The following is a 16,296-nucleotide window of genomic DNA, read 5'->3' on the forward strand; positions in this document are numbered from 1 at the left end:
GGGGAGGCAGGTGGTGAGCGGCAAGCGGCGACTGCCCTCAGATGCCGCTGGCTGCGTTGGCGGGGGTGGGGGAGGTGGTGAGCGGTGCCCACCCACCTGCCTTGTGCATCCCCTATGGATGCATTTTTGTAGTGTGTTTCAACACAATAATCCTATCAAAGTGCTTTACAAATTGGGATACACAGGGATGGCCTTAGGGAAAATGGTGCCCTACTTGAATTTGTATTTTGTGCCCCCAACCCCCACCCCAGCACTGCTTTAGGCAGAGGCAGGTGGGCTGGGTTGCAGGGCACAGGCTGGCAGGGAGGCAGAGCAGCATGGTGCACAAGGCAGGTGGGTGGGTAGGCACCACTGCTACTGTGTGGGAGCAAGGCTGGCAGACTGGGGTAGACCCCACCCACACACGCCTGGCCCAGCTCCTCTTGAGCAGCAGCTGGAGGCAAGGGGCGGGCTGGGCTAGGCACCACTTCTCCTGTCTGGGCAGGGATCATTGTTGAGTTGTCACCTAGCATGGCCTGGGTCTGTTTCTCCATGGGGTGTGGTGTGTATGCATTGTCGGGAAGGTATCTCTGTTGATGTGGCTGTCCACAAATTTCTAGTGGATCGCTCTTTCTCTCCTGTCATGACTTGATGGGATGCTTTGCTTGTTGAGAGCTTGAGTGTGCTGACAGCCACCTCCCAAGAATCCTACCCTGGATCTTTGGGGGCTTCCTCCTTCTCCTTGCACCCCTCCCTTACCATATCCAACAAGAAAGGAAAAGGCACATTCAGTGAACAACTTAAGTTGGTACATGGTTGATAAATTAGATTTGTTCTGGTTCCACCTAAATGGGCTGTCCCCACTTGATGAAGTCAGCTACTTCTGACCCCAGTTGGTCAAGGTTTGACTGGAGGTTTTGGACCAGGCACAATCTCTTGTCCACAGGCCTTTGGTGGCTAGCTAAAGATGGGCCTTACTCCAGACCCGCTCGGGCTCAGTCCAAACAAAACAAGCATTGGGGAAAGAAAGCAAAGGGACAGTCTTCAACCCTGCCCTCCCCACCCCCCTCCCTGTAGTCCCCAATAAGTTCCTTCCTGGAGCAATAAGCAGGTGGACCTTTGGGTCCCCTCTTAGCTGGCCATCTGGGGGTTGTGTGCTGGCCCTTAGTCCAAAGCAATAGTCCTAGGGTCCCTCTACCATTTCACAGGACCTTTCCAGGGGGCTAGCTGGGGCAAAAAGAAAAAACCTCCACAGAGCATGCAACCCCCCCCGAATAAACCCCAGCAGCTCAGTGGTTCACTGGCTGCTTACTCACCGGACCTGAGCCTTCGCAGCTGCGTAGTTTTAATTTATCACCATTGAACCATGGTCCCTTGTCTCCTTCCTGGTCTGTAGCCTTTGGTCTTCTTTTGCAGCACATCTGCAGCCTGCAGTCTTCTTTTGCACTCACTGGTGTTGTCTGACGATCCTCTGATCATTGTTTGATGCTGTGGACTCTCCTTTCTGCTCATGGGAAAACTTCTGCTCCTGGACCTGGCGAAGCACAGAAGTTCTTCGCCTCTTGGTCTGCCAGTATTTTCTGTCTGCTGTCCCTTCCCTTTCCAGGGCCATGCAATGCTCATTGCAGGCTCCCTCTTCCAATCTGTATGGAGCATGGGGTTTGAAAACACCACAGTGCCGTCCCAGCCAGAGCCCTGACCTCCACGTTTCTCTGGGTAAGTCTTGCTGTCCCCACTGCCCAATCTTCCTTCTTCACTTCCTCACTTCCTCACAATCAGGCAGAGCGGGGTGTGGGAAGAGCTTTGCTGTGAGAATGGGCCGCTCACATGTGTGTGTGCATGCGTGGCATCCCCCTGACCATAGTACCCTGGGTGATCACCCAAATTGCTCACCCATAAGGCCATCCTTGGACATACAAACTATGGATAGGGGTTGCTTTACCCAACACTGAAATGCAGTTGCCTCTGAGGAAAGGAGATCAGCTATTGAATATGGTACAACACTGCCACATCACCAGTTAGGGAAGATGCAAAGAATATCTTTACCAACTGAACCAGTTTGGAGCAGGTTAGGAATTTCAGGGACAACAATACAGAAACAGAACCACAATACCATTTCAATATCCATGACTGTTTTCCTTTTTGTGTGACTAGTTGTAGTGGTTATCATTATTCTATTAATCATTTTCAGATAGAATTACCAATCAAAGTTATCCCTGGGCAGGAAGCTGCAATGAAGCTCAGCAGATGTCATTTCTTGCCAAAATCTAAGGTATAGAAGTTGCTAAATTAAGCTATGTGATAGGTCCAAAATGAAATAATTGATGCTACTTTGAACATCATTGTAGCCTTCTTAACATGCTTCCCCCAATTAAGCTGTTCAGGCCACCAATCTCAAATAGCTGTCTGCACAGGCTGCCAATTGATTAATTCCCTAATGATGGATTGAAGCTACTGTTTTCTGTTTCTTAATCTCTCTTTTCACCATTAATGGAAAATCATTCATAAAACAAATCTTACCAAAATAAGAAAACACATGGGATTAGGGAAGGGCAGATTATATATAGATTTATTGGAGAATGATTTTTTTTATTGCTTTTGATGATTTATGATTACTTTCCTTCCTTAGCTTTGTATAGCTCTAGGAGTTGGCCAGGTAATTTCCTATTTCATAGCTTATGAAGTTAGACTCCTATCCCACAGATAGCTCAGGAATTTGCCCATGCAGAAGCCCCTTTGATGGGGTGCTACAGGGATAGATGTCTAACCACATGGAGGAAACTGCAGCAGGAGGTCCTCAGTAAGCTATAGTCTATCCATCTGCCTGCATAGCAGGGTCTAAGTCAGTGATTCTCAACCAGCGTGCTGCAGTACCCTGCGGTGCCTTGAGATCTTTTCAAGGGTGTCACAGGGTGCCTTGAGATCTTTTCAAGGGTGCTTCAGGGGGCTATGCTATGTTAGCACTGTAGGTTTACAAATATGATTTATAAGACAAACCCAGAGATTTCAAATGGGTCTTTCTGAATTCTTTTCAACAGAAGAATTGCTCTATTATTTTTCTGTAGTAAAAAAACAAGGGAAAACTTAGAACTTGCATTTTCCAAGGGGTGCCTCAAGTCTTCCAATGGGTGTCTCAAGTCTCAAAAGGTTGAGAACCACTGGTCTAAGTATGCAATAATTTAGCTTGTTTATCAGTCTCTGTACTTCTATGACCCTCACCATCACCAAAGCCGAAAACCTAAGCACAAAAATGAGCAAGATATGCAAAGGACAATAAAGGACAGGTTCTAGCAACCTGGCCAATTGAAGTTGGGGGTCCAGGTTCCAGACATAGGTAATAGAAGGAGACCTTATTGTGAGAGAAAGAAGGACATGAAGGATCACTGTGGTCTATTTCATGATCCAGCCAGGGCAAAGGCAAGGATAACTTTTGATAGATCCTTCACACAGAGAAAGAAAAATCATATCTTTGAAGCCATCACTCAACCTGCCATTTCAGCATTCTGTACTTCATATGAGAAAAGCAACAAAATAATGGATGCAAGAACGTCATTAATTCAAGAATTAGAACCAATGAGAAGCAGGCCCTTTCAGCTGTGTGACCCAGATAAGGTAGACTGTATGTTATAAATCTTCCATTATTGCTTAGAATCTGCGTTCACATCCCTGACCTTCATCATCGTTCTCTTTGCTGAGCTTGGATGGAAGTACAGCAGATGCATCTGATAACATTTCCCTGACCACTTTCTTTTCTATTTGGTAGATAGAAAACAATGAACACTGAACTGAGCTTGTTGTCTAATATTTCTTTGGGCATTACATGAGGTAGACAGCTCTTCTCAGAAAAGGAATTTTAACTAATGACATTCCTGTTTAAACCCTTGTCTTAGCAATAATTAACCAGCTTTAGAAACTGTCCAGAATTTTTAGAAAGCAGACACTCAATTAAAAGTGTAAATATGATTGAGTGTGCAGTCAGGACACTTGTGTTTCCAGTCAGGCTACATGTGTGTGCATTGAAATTGTGTGTGCAGTCAGTATACGCATGTGTGTATTAGAGCTTTACAGAGGGAGGGAGCTAGAGCCAAACTTTCAGATAGCATTAATCATTGCAGAACTATTGACATAATTTACATCAGCTGAAATCTAACCTCCCCAATGGTCTTTTCTTCCACTGCAAACTCAGAGGAACAACAGTAAAGTAACTGGTCTCAGTCCTCAGCTGCACTAGAGCATCATACATCCTAGCAAAGGGAGAGCAAAGGTGGGTCTGTGCCGTATCTAGGTACATGCTCCCAATCCTGGGGATGGCTGGAGGCAAGTTTAGTCCCTGATGCAACTCAGAACAGCCTCAAGGCTCCTGTAAGGTGTGCCAGCTTTAAATAGTCCCCTGGTAGCTGCCTGTTCCTGCCATACCTCTGAAAGGCCACCCTTGCTGGAGAAGGTTGGCGCTGGGAAGAACACTGCTTAGAATTGGATATGCTGGCTATAAACCAGCTGAGAGTCACTCATGCTAGCACAATCTCAGCTGCCTCATTACTGGAGCTCTAATGCCCCTTTGTAATACTGGCGTGGTGCAGAAGAAACCTTGCAGAGGGCAAAATTGGCCCCAGTGTCATTTTTTCTAGCTTTTCATCAGCACTGAACCAATGTGTTTAATTCTTGTTTTCAATAGTTTACATACACTCTGCAAATGCTCTAATTAGCTCTTCTTACAGATCACTGTACAATAATTGCTCTGATAATGCATGCACAAATATGGGCCTACATTTGTTCAAGGAAAACCAGCTTCAACTCTTGGAAATTTGTCTCCATGAACAAAATTCAAAGGCAACCTGTCATTACCTAAATGTCCAGCTGTATCCTAAATAAACAGAGTTGTAGCAGAGGTTACCTTTTGCATCCAAGGCTAAGGATAATAACAATAACAACAACAACAATAATGCATTGCCTTTATATAGCACCTATCATCTGAAGAACCCCAAGTGCTTTACAGTGTTCAACACAGGACTGTATGCATGAGCACTAATTATTAATTCCTACACTGTTCCTTTCCACTCTTGATGTATTATTCTATAGATAGCCACATGAGGAACGGATACAGTATGTAATCTCCCCTTTAGCTCTATTAATCATTTTCAATTGAGATAGTAGTAATCAAATATTCTGCTCTTGACCACTCTCAAAACACAGACAGAAATTACTCAAAATGATCTCTTTTTCAGGCCCCAATCTTGCAGCAAGCTATGGTTAAACCTTTGCCCCAGCCCAGAACCTCATTATTTCCAATTGATCTCCATGCAGTCACAGAACCAATTGCAGGATCAAGGCCTTAGAGCAGAGACCTTGATTACTTCTGTGTTTGGACAGGGCATAGCAGAGTAGAACCCCTAGTCCCAATCAGGACCTGTGGATGCTGCTGTAAAATAAACATTAAAAACTACTATTAACAACGATAACATGTGGGAAAGGCTTGAAACAATCTGAAAGTGCAAGAAACCTGCTGGGAATGAAGGATGCTTTGAAGCGGGAGGTACGTCATACTTAAAACACACTTCCCATTTTCTGCTTGTCTTTTCATTGCATATTACTTGTGCTAGTCTCCATCAGAGGTAATTCATAGTTTAAATCACATTATCCTTCTCCATAGGCTAAATTCATCTTTGATATAAGTGGGTGCAAGTCCATTAACTTCGAGAGTTTCGTTCATTCACTCCAGCACTGAATCTGTCCCTATGGGTTTCTGCTGTAAATCTCCCCCAGAAGTAATACTTAAATAAGATTTGGTTCTCCTCTGAAACTAGTTCAGTCTTTTTTTTAAAGAAGTCCTTGAGTATAGAATGAGAATGTTTAGCACCAAAGCTTAGCTTTCTTCCAAAAACATTGTTTTGCTTCAGCCTCTTCTTCCTTCACATCCTCATCCTCTCTTCCCCAACACATTGCTTGTCTATAAGATTAGCAGCCTCTCCACTACAATTTGAGTAAATCTAGTGAGTTACACAGTGATGCCTGTAGCCATGTTGTCTTGAGTAGAGATGGCCTTGTCAAATCTTATAAGCTAAGCAAAGCTGGATCTGGTAAGTATTTGGACAGAAGCCCTGGAAGGAAAACCCCAAGAGCTACAAGAAATGGTGTCAGTGTATCAATAGGTGGCATTCTTCCCTCTGAGCACAGTGCCCCAACTAGTCTTAAACAACGCCCTAGCATACTATTACATGGCACAATATTGCTAGAGGTGCCATCACTTGGATGATGGGCAAATTCAAGGTGAATCTGATCCAAACTATAGAAAAAGTCTTGTTCTCAGCTGTAATTTCCTGTCATTCGTCATGGATGTATGACCTGGTGCATACATCTTTGAACACTACTGCACTTCTAGTTGATCTCATATTAATATTCTTGTAATTGACAGTATATCACTTCCTGAAACAGTATAAGAGTTCTCTGATGGCCAGTTTAACACCTCTGCATTTGATGGTGTCAGAGGTGTAACTGGCCAATACTACACCCTGAGAAAATAGACTGAATATTAGGTGTCTCTGCTTGACGGTGGTGGAGGACTTTTGACCTGAGGCTGAAGTGGTACTTCCACACTTTCAGGATTTACACAGGCTTTGTGAGGCTAGTGCCTTTGCTCTGTGGGCCTGCTCTGCAATGGATCCTTGTTGGAGGAGTGACCAGCCCCCAATCCACCCCCTCCCCAAATAGTTCTTCCACAGAGGAGCTGGGTTTTCTTCATGAAGGGAAGTGTTCCCCACTATTCTGTATCTGATACAGTCTGCTTTCACCAAGAGAAGATAATGGGGAAAATGTGCCTAGTGGGCATACCCTAGTCTGTGCAAAATGATAAAAGAGGACTTCTTCCCTTTTACTGTAAATGTAAAAAAACACCTGACAAAGAGATTGTGCTATAAAAGATAATCTCTAACAAAAATGCAGCTTTAGCTGCAGAACCCCAGAAGATCCAAGGAATAAATATGATGCAGGTAGTAGTAGCCCTTTAAGAAAATTAGGAACAGTTAAAAAAAAAAGCATGTAACTGTCTTCATTGAAAGCATGGGAGAATTATGCAGTGTAGACTATCACTTAGTCTCAACATCTCAGCCTAGCATTGCATATAACCTCATCAGCTGTAAAATGAGGATAATCCAGGATTTAGCCTTGTAAGAGAGATGTGGATGGGCAACATTAATTAAATTACTGTGGAACACATTTTCATACTCAGCTGTCACAGAAATGCAAAATTGTATAAGCTAGACCACATACATGTGTAGTCTAAACAATGGAACAGCTCAGAATGAAAATCTCAAATGTCCTTGATGAAAGGAGTTAATTGTACCTTTGAAACATTATGGACAATGCATTTTTGTTATGCTAAAGATGGGGACAGTGATTCATAGTTGCATCTATGCTCTCAGTCATGAAATATGTATTAAAAATAACTGTATTATAGTAGGCTACCTGTATTGTTACATTCATAATGGATATCACACATTCCCTCCCTGCTCTCTGTTCCAGGCAAAGAATACTAGTGAAACTATGGCAGTATTTTTCTTTTAGGTGTAACAATCTGTCAGTATCAAATTCTCTTAGTCAGTAGGGAGCATATAGTGTTGATTTACTGAAAATCTGGGATTATGTCTGCTCTGTGGTGAGTGTAGATTTAAGAGGGAAGAGGTAAGGGGTCTCCAAAAGGTGAAGAAAAACACAAATGAAACCTAGCAAGGAAAAAATAGCTTGACAGTTAAGATACAGTACAGTAACTGTCAAGTCTTCTTGAAGGAAAACCCTAGCATACAGGAATACTCTAAGCTCTGCACTGTACATTTTACAACCCATTCAATTACCCCCCTACACTACACAGCACTGAAAATGTACTAATGAAGCAGGTACCCTTCAGCACTTAAAAAAGCCTAAATATTTCTATTTTCCAACACAGAAGCATTTTCAATGCCACAGGAATTCATGGCAAGGATTTGAAGACAGGAATTAAAAAGTCCCAGAGCATTACTTTTCAGTTTCTTGCTTTCATTCTGAACACATTAAACAAAAGAATAAGGGCAAGAAAATATTATGGAAATGGCTCTCTGGACCAATAAAAAGATACAAACCCCTTCCTGAACAGTGCTAGCCACTATTCCTTCCCACTGATATTGTCTGGAGTCAGGGACATGCCCCTTCTGTCAGTGCTCAACACCTCGTTGGGTGCATTATGGGCTAGCAGGGATATGCAACCCCCAGCACAGGTGCCAGAGCATGGCACGTGAAGGCATTTTGTTTGGCCCACCACCTTGGGGTAGATAGTGGGGAAGGGGCTGGGGCTGTGCTGCCCCAACAAGAATCAGTCCCCTCGTGGCTCCTCCACCATCTGCCACTGGCACACCAACATCTTACAAGTCAAGGTTGCGGGTATTTTTGGCATTCTGCCCAAAAATGTTGCCAACCCCTGGGGTAGGGCTACAAAGATCACAGGCTCTACTCCAGCTAATAGCAGATTAAAGCCCAATAACTGCAATGAGCTAATGGCTCAGAGGTAAAGGTTTTGTAGTTTCAGTACATTTCTTGGTGGAGCAGAGCCTCCCATGTTACAAAATCTCTGCCACATTTGGCACTAATTGCCTTCTGGAATGGAGATTTAACTACATTTCAACCTAGCAGTGGTCTTTCCAGATCAGAATAGAGACACATTGGTGGGGAAGCTCACATGGCCATATTGTAACTTCTCAAGGGATAAGTAAAGGGCTTTAAACACCAGGCTGCCAATCAGCAGCATCAAAGCCACTACAACATTAATTTAAAGAACCCAAAGATCACAATAATAGCAAATGGGCCAGCAAAGTATAAGCAATAAAAACTACCATGCAAACATTTCATGGTACAAAGACACTATCTTGACTGCATATTTCACTTTATTTTAATGAACTGAGAGGTGTGACACATTTGTCGAAAGAAAAAAAAACCCCGCAATTCTTTTCAATTATCAAACACTGCAAAAATTCACGGGATTTATTATCGTTCAAAAGAGGCTGCTTTCTCTTTAAAAAGAGAGGAGCTACTTGGTCTGATGCTGCTGCCTTTATCTGCCATGAAGTTCCCAGCAAGGTGCTGTTAGTGCCTGATTAAACCTCATACCAATCTCTGTCCCCCATGGTAACCCAGAAGACATCCACTGAGTGTGGCAGCTCTTATTCATTTTAATTGCCAAGGATCTCTCTGTGATGGCCAGTTTTCTTGTCTCTCAAGGACTGGAATGGAAATCCATCTGATTACATGAGCAATCTGGGTGTTCTGACAGATCAGAGATATGAATATGGAGATGGCACTGTGCTCTACACTGACTCCAGAAACCCCATAGCAAATTATGATCTGCCACTAAAAACAATTCCAAGGCACTGAGCAATCCACGTACAGCCAATTTCATAATGGGACAAAAAATATTAATACATCAGCCTAACCCAGAAAAAGTGAAAATTAGATTACATTATTTGATATCTTTATTAAGCTTCCAAACTACATATACACAAGCTCTCACTCACGCACTCTCTCTCTTGCACTCTTTCTTTCTCTTTTCGATTGCAAACCTTTTTACCTAAACTGAATGTAGATACTAAATGCAAGACATAAAGGAACCCCTTATGCTACAGCAGCATTCATGAAATTATCCTGTATCTTCTAATTGTAAAGACAAACCTCCAAAACAATTACACTTGTAAGGAGTATTTGCTTTAGAAATATACCAAGGCTCCAAATCTATTCTAAGAGACACAAAAGAAGAGCTCACAGCCGTAGGAGAGAGGCTACTTTTGGTGAGTAAACCAGTTATCCAGCTGAGCAAGCCGTGATTCATAGTCCACATGCAAGTACTTACCCACCCAAAGGGGATGCTTGTGTAAGCCTAGTGTCTGCTACAGAAAATGTATATCTAAAAGGTACCCAAAAAGGAGAGGTAGGTCTGACACCCCAAGACAATTCTACACCTGATGGCCTATTCTGGGTGGGGGGTTGGGGCAAAGGAGAATGTCTTTTTCCTCAAGTGCACTCCACTGCAAAATCTAGAGGGACAGCATCTGTATGTAGGCAGATAGTGAGGGTGCACTCAAAACAGCCTGCACAGCCTAGGGCTCTGCTGATCTGTACAAACACTGTGCCATTTGGGAGGCAATCAGATCAGCAGAGACAGTGCAGCAGCATGATGGCAGTCCCAGCCCAGGCTTTACTCATCTCTTTGCAATGTGCTGACACACAAGAGGAGTACAAGGCCACACAGGCACCTGGACACAGAAAACATCCGCTGTCAAAAAGGGAGGCCAACAAGGGCATGTTTACTGTAGCCAGCCAAGAGCTTAAGGCAGCTGACAAAGCAGTATGGTGACATTATTAACAGGAACCATTTATGTTGCAGCATTAGTATCACGTTTTTGTAGTAAAGTAATGTCTGGAGACTTCAATGGATTGGGGCTTCCTTGGGCTGGGAAGGTGGACACACAGAAGGACAGAATCCTGCCCTAAGAAGCTTATATTCCAAATTTCGCTGAGGCAGGAAAGAGACCTAAAAAGACAAGCAAGGAGAAAGGGTGGCTAGGAGAGAAATGGAAAAAACAGGCTCAATTCCAGGAAAACAGTAGGGTTCAGAGGACAAAGCAGTGGCTTACTGTATAAGAAACATGGGTCCTATTCCCTTCCTGCTGGGTAGCCTATATCTCCAGGTGGGTTAGGCTCTCATTCAGAAAATAAGGATAATGATCCTGCCTTTACAAATCACTTTGAAACCTGCTTCTGCCAAGCACTATAGAAGAGTGAGGTATTCCTGTCCTTATGTACATTTTAAACACATCTGTTACATAAAACTCCTACCTCAGCCTTTCTTCTTTTCCTCAGTCTTGTAGGTGTTGGGCTAGAGCTGGGCATTGGCAGGAAAAAATCTGAAGGAGGGAAGGGGAAGTCTATTGAACTTCACAGATCAATTCACAGAAGGAACTTCATAAGCACAGCTTATAAAAAATATGATTGGTCAATGGTACTATTGCAGCCTCCCCCCCCCCAAGTGTCAATCATTGGTTTATTGCAATTCTGATCACTAACAGTACAATGCATTAGAAACTACTATAGTACTTAACACCCTACCTATGGTAGGCTATAGAGCAGGGGTAGGCAAAATACGTCTCACAGGCCAGATCCAACACATGGAGGGATTTTGTCCACTCTGTAGTGGGTCTCTTGGTCCCACCTGGCTCAGGTGCCATCTGGCCCACGTTGCATCCCACTGCTTCTGGGCACGCAGCAGGTCTGGGGTGGCTCCATTTCCCTGCAGCCTCAGCAGTGGTGGCTTGTTTCTGCTGTTACTGCCCCTGGCCCCATGGATACTGTCCAGGCTAAGCACCCAGCCCTGAACCCAGCCCCCACTCCATCCCCAACCTGCTCCATGTAGGGGGTCAGGGTCCCTGCAGCCCCTACTCTAGACCTACCTGCCTCAGCCATGATGAGCAGTGGTGGCTGAACAGAAACTGCTGCTGCACATCAGGGAAAAGAAGGACATGATGACATGTGTGGTCACCTCCCCCTCACTGCCGCTGGGGCCCTTCTCACTGCAGCTACCCAGTACCCATGCCAGGGCTGACCTGCGGCTCCTCCCTGCTGCACTGCCAGGTGCAGGGGCCTGGGGTGGCCCCAGAGGCAGCTCTGGTGGTGGTGGCAGCAGTGGGAAGGAACCGCAGGGCAGCACTGGTGCAGGCTGAGGGAAGCCACAGTGAGAAGGCCCCAGCAGCAGCAATGGGGAGGTGGGCATGCCTGCTGCCAGGTCCTGTTTTTTTCCAGCACCCAGCAGCAGCTTCTGCCTGGTCACTGCTGCCTCTACACCCAGGCCACCACTGCCAAAGCTGGGCAGTGAGAAGGGAAGCTCCAATCCCTCCTCAGAGTGAGTGGGGCTCAAAGGCAGTACTGGCAGTGGCGGGGGCACTGGTTGATCTGCCCCTGCCGAAGCTGCCACATGCCCATGCCAGCTGCCCACCCACCTGTGGCCCCATCCAACATAGGGAGGTTTGGTGAGCTGTTGAGTGGGGGTGCTGACCTGATCTATGGCAGCTCCCCAAAACTTCCTATGTGGTCTGTGGTCCCAAATAATTGCTCACCTCTGCTATAGAACAAGGCACAGAGAATACTCTTTTTGTATCAACCTCCCCTTCTACGTGGAAAGGGGACTGTGCTATCCTGATGGCACTCTGCCTGCCTCTCCACTCCTGGTATCTGTGCGTGGTGTGAGACCTGTCCTGAGGGTTAGGTTGAAGACTGGATGAGCTGTGGATAAGACTGCAGGGTGGTGAACCTGGAGGAAGTGCATATGATCTTATGGCTGGCCCTGAGATAAATAGACAGTATAATGCAGCTTAGGACAGGGGTAGGCAAACCCCAGTATGCGTGCCAGAGTCTGTCACACAAAGGCATTTTGCTTGGCATGAGTGCCTTGTGGGGAACAACAGGGGAGCCAGGAGGGTCCCAATCCTTGTGGCTGTGCAGCCCCAGTCACTTCCCCACTATTTACCTCAAGGCATGTGTGCACCCACCAGCTCCATGGACCCTGGTGCAGTGGCTTACCATCTGCTACGAGCAGCCCAGGCTCCATGGTGGGCAGCAGGGGCATGCCCAGAGCTTTGGCCAGCTGTGGCAGGCAGCCAGGAGGCTGCAAGTGGCTGCACCAGGGGCTGCAGAGCCCTAGCCAGCTCACTGCTGGCAGCAGGTGCACACATGCCACAGGGCGAATGGTGGGGAAGGGGCCAGGGCTGCGCTTCTACAACAAGGATTAGGCCCCTCATGACTCCCCTGCTGTTTGCCCCAGGGATGTTAACATTTTACAAGCTGAGGTTGCAGGTGTTTTTGGCACTTCTCCCAAAGACATTTCCAACCCCCAACATAGGACTTTGCTGTATAGACTTTCTGAAGAGTCCCAGAGGCAGTCAGAGCTGGAGAAATCCTGGGGAGCCAGGAGGTAGATGGATCTTTCAGAGACCAAAACTGGTGGAAAGTCATGTAAGTCTGCACAAATGACCCTGGGTTTCCCACTCACCCTCAAGGATCGGCTGAGCAATCAGCAGGTTTGGGGGTGGGATCAGTGAGATGGGTGGAAGCCCCATCTCCTGAATCAGATGATGCTGGCAATCTCTGTGAGGGGTAATGTCCTTCTTGTGGCCACTCTCTTCTTAGTTTTCAGTGGAATGGGATAGTATTGGTTGTTATTTGCAAATCAAGAAAGGACAAAAGGGGGGAAAAAAAAAGATAAATTGTTAAAATAATTGAAGTTCACGTGGGAAAGAATGGAAATAAGCAAAGGTCAGGAAGTGTAATTAATTTCCTCACATCATGAGGCATATAAAGTTCCATGGGAGCTGACTATAGGCAGTTATATGAAGCATTTAAGAAATTTGAACATTTTCCTCAATTAATAATTGGGTAGTCTTGTCTAGATGCGTTTTCCTGCCACCACTCATGAATTTACAAAAGAAGAATTCCATGACTGATTTATTCAGGTACCAATAAACTAGTCATTTACAAACCAAAAAATCTGCATTCTGGGAGTAACATTTTAAAGGATATTTCCACAAAGTGTTTATTATTATTATTATTATTATTATTATTTCAACTTTTGACTGCTTCACTCATAGATTAAATTCTTGTGAAATTTGTGAAATTTGATTAATTTTTTTTTCTGTTTGGCACAGACTGAAATAATGAAAAAAATCACTCTGGTGTTATGGGGCAGCCTGCGTGAAACAGGTTGGTGATCATGGTCCCTTGCCAATTTGACAAATGTCCAGAGCACAAAGGCCTGATTCCAAAAAATAGGACCTTTAAGGTACATGCGTGCCTCTGTGCTTGACATAATAGAAATCCAGATCATAGTTGTAACCCATTTATGTTTATCTTGTCAGTCTGAGCAGCGATTAAAGACTGCAACAGACAGAAAGAATAAATTATTATATTAAAAAAAAAAGAGTTGAAGCCTTTTGGTAGGGTTGTGTTAGGAAGCCTGCATTAGTGCTACAGCTGACATGTCTATTTTGTATGTAAATAGTGGACTTCAGACTCCAGTCTATCAAACTAGCACCACTGAGGATTCAAATTTATTTTTATGAAGTGAGAATTCTAGCAACATTTTTCTGCTTTGGGGATAATGCTCTAGCTTTTTACTGTGTAAATGTGCCTAGTAGATATGTCCAGGGAAAGGCACAGTTAGAAATTTTAATATGAGCCCATCTCCAGTAGGATGAATCCCAGGAGTAATGGGAAGACATTTAGAAAGCGAATATTTAGGCTGAATATCAGGAAAATGTTCCTAACAGTTTGGACTGTTCAACAGTGGAACATTTTTCCAAGGAAGTTATGGAAATACCAATGTTTGACTCATTTCAAGTTGGACTGGACAGAGCACTGGAAAATCTACTGCAGGGAACAGTCCTGAACTGGAAGGGGAACAGGCCTCGTGGCTATTGGAGTTCTAGCATTCTGGTAAGCCTTAGGGGAGAAGAAGGAGGAGGGAAAGAAAATATTAGGAATTACCTGGGGGGACACCAGCTGTGCAGCCCTGACACTCATTTTGACTTTACCAGTTCTTACACATGCTTAAGAACTTAAACAATAAATATACAGCCATATTTTTATTATTTATTCTGTTTCTATCATTTTTGTCTTGTATTGTAAGCTGCCCCAAGCCTTTTTGGGGGATGGGCGGCATATAAACGAAATAAATAAACAAATAAAGCAACACAAGACTGCTTTCTATCACTATGTATTAACAGGGCCCACTGTCAACTTCTGACTAGGGGTGAAAACAGATGTCACCTTACAAAAGCCAAGTAAACAGACGTTCATCCCCCGCTTATCACTCCACAAACGCTCCAAATCTGTGACTGTGACAAAGGTGGTAATAGTTTTTGCTGTTTTTTTTTTTGTGGTAGACATCTGTTTGCTTTATGTCATGAGAGTATGGGCAGCCCTGAACTGCCCAGGCTTGCCGGCAGCACTGGGCAGGCACTCCTAGGGTTTGAAGCAACCGCTCCTGGGTACCCTGTGAATTCCCATGTTGTATTGGGGCCCCTCAAGCCCTGGGAGTGCCTGCCTGGCTTTCCCTTCTTACAGAGATGCTCCCTGGGCAGTCTCCAGGTTGCCTTTTTGTAACCAGGGAACCCCAGCTTTCCCAGCTTACAGAGACCTACTTTGGAGATTCCCCAGGGCATGTCACAGTAACCAGGGAAAGCCAGTTTTCCCTGCTTACAGGGATGTGCCCTTGGGAACCTCTGGGGTGCATCTCTGCAAGCAGGGAGCCCTGGTTTTCCCCTGTCACAGAGCAACGGACTGGGGAATCTCCAAGGCATGTTTCTATAAGCAGGGAAATACATCTCCCATTGTCCCACAGGATTGCGCTCCTATCTGATGCGAGACAATGGGCGATGAATGGTTCACCCAATGAAGTGGAGCAGCTGTGGTGGGCCACAACCTGCCAGAGCTGATTTGCTTAATTTGGCAATGTCTGTTTTTACCCTAACAGAGAACACAAAAGTGCTTGTTGAAACAAATGGTTGGAAAGAAAAGAAACCTGAGCCCAGGCAGTGTGCTGATCTTCTACACACATACAGCACAATCCTTCCTTCTTCTCTCTCATCTAATCCTTCCCTCTTCACCTCTGTCTAAACAGTCAGTAGCTCTAAAAGTGTCAGGTGTATTTAATGACACCTTTGCTGTGCACTTTTAGTTCCTTTCTCTTGCAAAGGTGTCACAACAAAAGAAAAACTCAGAGGCAATACCCCAAACATAACGTTGGGTGTCCTATAGGCTGTGCATGGTCTGGTTCAACTCCTTTTCTCCTACCTTACCCAGAGTCTAATGAAGTTATTTCAGTGGAGTGATGCTACTAGGACTGAGCATTAGGCTCTTATTGTTACTAGAACTGATCTCACGCTTTCCCCTTCTGCATGTGGATGTAATCTATACTCACAGGCAGTTTTTTACTGTTTTATAATCCTTTTCTCATTTCCAGTCACGGTTCTTTTCTGGACAAAACAATTATGATCTGAATGGCCTGAGAACCAGTCTCTGATGAGGCACTTTTCCTGAGCATGTACAGACAAAGGAAATGATTTCCTTACTGAAAGAAATCACTTCAATGCTCTCAGACCAGACCCTGCTCTAGCTCAGGTTTCTTTTCTGTTCAGCAGCTTGGACAACAGCTCTCACGAAGAATCATGCTCCTCCTCATGCCTGGTTTGAATTTAAGCTGACACTGAGCACAGAGTAAAAGGAACTCACAAACCAGGCACTCTCTTTCCC

Source organism: Alligator sinensis, unplaced genomic scaffold (genome assembly GCF_000455745.1).
Source record: "Alligator sinensis unplaced genomic scaffold, ASM45574v1 scaffold117_1, whole genome shotgun sequence".
Lineage (NCBI taxonomy): Eukaryota > Metazoa > Chordata > Crocodylia > Alligatoridae > Alligator > Alligator sinensis.